The sequence below is a fragment of the Meriones unguiculatus genome (genome assembly GCF_030254825.1).
Source record: "Meriones unguiculatus strain TT.TT164.6M chromosome Y unlocalized genomic scaffold, Bangor_MerUng_6.1 ChrY_unordered_Scaffold_25, whole genome shotgun sequence".
NCBI lineage: Eukaryota > Metazoa > Chordata > Mammalia > Rodentia > Muridae > Meriones > Meriones unguiculatus.
Window position 1 is genome coordinate 27,149,257 of NW_026843710.1, and position 5,317 is coordinate 27,154,573.

The 5,317-nt window shown below is 37.9% G+C and overlaps 1 non-coding gene across 1 annotated transcript; it reads left to right on the forward strand.

Moving 5' to 3' along the window:
- Positions 1 to 409: 409 nt before the first annotated feature.
- Positions 410 to 516, forward strand: LOC132651762 (U6 spliceosomal RNA). The gene has a single exon (XR_009589327.1). It is a non-coding gene; the product is annotated as a U6 spliceosomal RNA (small nuclear RNA).
- The last annotated feature ends 4,801 nt before the right edge of the window (positions 517 to 5,317 follow it).

The window sequence follows — 5,317 nt, forward strand, 5'->3', positions numbered from 1 at the left end:
AAGTCTCTTTCTCTCAGTCTGTGTTACTTTATATCTTTATTTCTGTTGGTCTTGGTCTCTCTATTTCTGAATATGTCTCTTTTGCTCTGTCTCTGTGACTCTTTCAGTCTCCCTTTCTTTGCTTGCTACTTGTTGTTCAGTATGAAAAGCTCTCAGTTTTGGTGGATTACAAGCGACTCCTTGCTGACATGACATCATGGATGGTCACTGTAAAAATGTAAGCAATGTCCCAATTAAATGCTTTTTATTCAAAGATTTGCCTTGGTCAGGGAGCATTTTCACAGAAAAAAATTTATTGACTGGAGACATATCTGTGCATTTAATAAATAATAATTGAATCTGTGATAATGTGAAACTCACAAGTCAAGGACGTGTGACTTTATTAATGACCACTTGAAAGAAATATGTGGTGCTTGCTTTGACAACACATATACTAAAATTGGAACAATACAGAGAGGATTAGCATGACCCATCCACTAGGACAACATGCAAATTCTTTAAGTGGTGCATATTTTTTATTGGAGAAATTAAAGAAAACACAAATAGAGGAAATTGTGGAAAGAAAGAACTTAGGGAAGAAAACAGGAAGTACAGAGGGTAGCAAAACCAATAGACTACAAGAGATGGAAGAAAGAATCTCAGGTGTGGAATATACAATGGAAGAAACTGATGTATCTGTCAAAGAAATGGATAAAGCTAAAGAAATTCCTGACACAGACCGTCCAAGGAATTTAAGACAACATAAAAATACAAACCTAAGAACAATAGGAATAGAGGAAAAAGAAAAGTTCCTCCTCTGAGGCTCTGAAAGTATTTTCAACAAACTCATTGAAGAAAATTTTATCAACTTAAAGGAGAGGCCCATAAGAATACAAGAGGTCTACACAACACCCAATAAATTAGTCCAGAAAAGAAAATCTTTCCACCACATAATAATCAAAAGAACAGAACAACAACAACAAAATACTAAAAGCTGCAAGGGAAAAAGGCCAAGTAACATATAATGGCAAACACATCATAATCACACCTGTCTTCTCAACAGAGACTATGAAAACCAGAAGGGCCTGGATGGATACCAAGCAGGCCCTTAAAGAACTCAGATGTCCACCCAGGCTAAAACTCATAGACAGACTGAGAAAATAAGATATTCAATGACAAAAACAAATTTCAACATTACCTACACAAAATTCCAGCTTAATATAAGTGACTAGAAGGAAAAATACAATCAAAGAAAACTAGCTACTTTCAAGAAAACACAGGAAATAATTAACTTCACTAGAGTAAATCAAAAAGCACCAAGCACACACACTTACTACCAGAGCCAATATCAAAATAAAAGCCACTGGTCATTAATCTCTCTCAACATCAATGGAATCAATTCTCCAATAAAAAGACACAGAGTAACATAATGAATGTGTCAACAAGACCCAACAATCTGTTGCATACAAGAAACACACCTAAATCACAAAGACAGACATTACCTGAGGGGAAAGGACTGGAAGACTGCTTTCCAAGCAAATGGACCTAAGAAGCAAGCAGGAATAGCCATTCTAATATCTGATTAAAATGAACTTTCACCCAAAATTAATCAAAATACATGGGGAAGGACACTGCATACTCATCAGGGAAAAATTCCACTGGGAAGACATCACAATCCTGAACATCTATGGTCCAAATACAAGGGTACCCACATATTTAAAAGAAATATTAATAAAGTATAAACCACACATAAATCCCCACACATTTATAGTGGGAGACTTCAACACCCCACTCTCAACAACGATAGGTCAGCAAAACAAATTGAAGAAAAATAATGTCTCTTACAGAGGTCATGAATCAAATGGACTTAACAGACATTTATAGAACTTTACACCCAAACACAAAATAATTTACCTTCTTCTTAGCACCTCATGGAACCCTCTCAAAATAGACTATATGGTTGGTTATAAAGCAAGCCTTAACAGATACAAGAAGAAAGAAATATTCCCTTGTATCTTTTCTGATCACCATGTAATAAAGCTGGACCTCAACATCAACAGAAATAGCAAAAAGCCTACATACACATGGAAATTGAATAACTTGCTACTAAATGACACCTGTGTCAGGGAAGAAATTTAAAAAAAAATTAAAGTCTTCCTAGAATTCAATGAAAATGAAGGCACAACATACCCAAACTTATGGGACACAATGAAAGCAGTGCTAAGAGGAAAGTTCATAGCACTAAGTGCCTTCAAGAAGAAATTTCAGACATCTCATTGAAGCAGCTTAAAACCCTTAGAGAAAAAGGAGCAGACCAATCAATAAGAAGTAGATTGCTGGAAATAATCAAACTCAGGGCTGAAGTCAATTAGAAACAAGCAAGCAAACAAACAAAAAGACAATTCAAAGAATCAATGAAACCAAACGCTGGTTCTTTAAAAAATTGAAGAGGATAGACAAACCCTTAGCCAAACTAACTAAAAGGCAGAGACATCCCATCCAAATCAATAAAAACAGAAATGAACAGGGGATATAACTACAGACAATTGAGGAAATCCAAACCATCATTAGGATTTACTTCATAATTCTACAAGCCACAAAAATTAAAAATGTAAAAGAAATGGACAATTTTATTGATTGATTCCACTTACCAAAGCTGAATCAAGACCAGATAAATCAATTAAATAGTCTTATATCCCCTAAGGAAATAGAAGCGGTCATAAAAAGTAAACTTGTACCACTGCTGGTGGGAATATGAACTTGTAAGTCCACTATGGAAATCAATGTGGCACTTTATCAGACAACTAGGAATAGTGCTTCCTCAAAATCAAGTTATACCACTGCTAGGCATATCTCCAAATGAGGCTCGCGTACACAATAAGGACATTTGATCAACCACATTTGTAGCAGCTTTATTTATAAAAGTCTGAACCTGGAAAAAAACTCAGATGCCCCCCAACTGAAAAATGGATACACAAATTGTGGTACATCTACACAATGACATATTTCTCAGCAATAAAAAGCAAGGAAATCATGAAATTTGCAGGTCAATGGTGGGAACTGGAAAAGATCATCCTGAGTGAGCTGCCCAGAAGCACCAAGATACACATGGTATACACTCACTCATATAGCTATCTAAGGTGGTATAAACCTACTAATATCTTTACACCTAAAAAAATATAATCAACAGGAAGGTCTCTGGTTAAAATGCTCAGTCCCCATCTGGAAATGCAAAGACAATGGACAGCAGAAGGAGAAAACAGGTACAAGTTAGGAGCCTGCCATAAAGGGCCTCTGAAAGGCTCTGCCCTGTAGGCTACCAGAGCAGATTCTGAGAATTATTGTCAACTGTTGGACAGAGTGCATGGAATCAAATGAAAGAAGTTGGAAATAGTAAGTTCTGGAGAGGACAGGATGACCACAAGGAGAGCAACAGAACCAAAAAAAATCTGAGCACAGGGGTCTTTCCTGAAACTCATACTCCAACCAAGTACCATTCATGGAGACAACCTAGAACCCCTGCACAGATATAGCCCATGGCAGTTCAGTGTCCTTGTGGATTTCACAATAATGGCAAGAGGGACTGCCTCTGACATGAAGTGATTGGCCTTCTCTTTGAAAACCTCACCCTGATGAAGTTGTATCCTTAGCAGGCCACAGAGGAAGACAATGTAGCCAGTTCTGAGGAGATCTGATAGACTAGAATCAGAAAAAAGGAAAAGAAATCTGTTTTCAGTGGACTTGGTTAGGGGCAAGTGTGGACAAGCGGGAAGAAAGGTAGAATTAAGAGGGGGGAGGGGTTATCAGGGTATACAAAGTTGAAAAAGTATAATTGATAAAAATTAAAATAAATATTAAAAAAATCCTTTTGGAGTTATAATATTGGAGGGCGTACTTTGAGATTGACATGCCAATGAAAGTTACCAAAGAGTCTATCTCTCTTTTGTCACTTTTCATGTATGTTCCTGGTGGTCTACGTCTCTCTATTGCTGTATCTGTCTCTCTAGCTCTCTCTCTTTCTCTTTCACTCTTCCTTTCTCTGACTGCCACTTGTGGTTCAGTATGAAAAACTCTCATTTTTGCAGAACGCCTACAAAATGATGACTGACTGCTTGCTGACATGCCATCATGGATGGTCTCTGCCTTGGTCAGGGAGCATTTACAGTAAATACTATTTACTGTACATGTTTCCATGAAAGAGGGCATATCAGTGCTGTTAACAAATACTAAATGAATCTGTGATAATGTGAAAGTCACATGTCAGAATACATGATAATCATTAATGACCATTTGAAAGAAGTATGTGACACTTTTCCTGAACTAAGAGTTTTTGACACAGGAAATGCCATCTCTGGGTTGTGTGCTTTCTCACAAACAGGCTGTCCACTTGGCCATTTTAACAACTGGCTCCTGAAACTCTTATTGGCTTTCACCAGTTTCATGACATCATTCTCCATCTCAGCCAATCAGCACCTGAGGTAATCTTGAGGATTCCATGAAGATGAGTAAACAAACTTTCCTCAGTGTCCAGCATCTTTGATCCTGTGCACCAGTGACTATTTCTTGTGAAACCAAACTAGCCTTTATCTCAACCCTTTATCCAGATCCCACACTTTAACTCCTGTTTATCTCTGTGTCAATATCAAGTAGCAAATGAAACTTGAATGTTTATTTAATTGGACAGCTTCCTAAGTAGGTAAGCTTCAAAGTGTTGTGGGATTAAGGAGATTGATTGTTAGGAATGACAAGGTGGTCACATACTGTGGTCTTGGATCTGCAATTTCCTAGGTTGTGTCTTTGAACGGAACAGTTACCTTCATACTCAATAAATGGACCTTTACATTCTTAGTGATATAATAGGCTGGCAGGGTCTAGAGTTCCTTAGGGTACTGAGTCTTTAAGAGCAGGGAAAAGAACAGGAAACCAGAGAATTCCTGGGACTGGTTTGGCTGAAATAGAGAAAGATCAGTGAGTGTAAAAGAAGAACTGGGGGACAATAAACTATTTGACAGCTTGTAATGTTCTATTGTAGTGTTAGCAACCCTCTGATAGCAGAGTTGCCTTGGCTGACCTGGCTGGATGGGAAGCTGTGTCCTACTCAATGGTCATTGAGAAATTCTCCTGATCCTGGGGTTTTCACTTAAACTGCTCATTCCAGACAGAGAAATGGCTCCCTGTTTTATGCCTAGGACACAAGAGCAGAAGAGTTTCTACAAGGTGTCTTCCAGACAAACACTCTAAATGTAGTGTTAGTGCTAGAACTGCTTGTTCAGAAGTGCCACCTGTGCTCATGCAGTCTGAATTAGCTGTGTAAACACTAGTTCATGGCTAGGATACT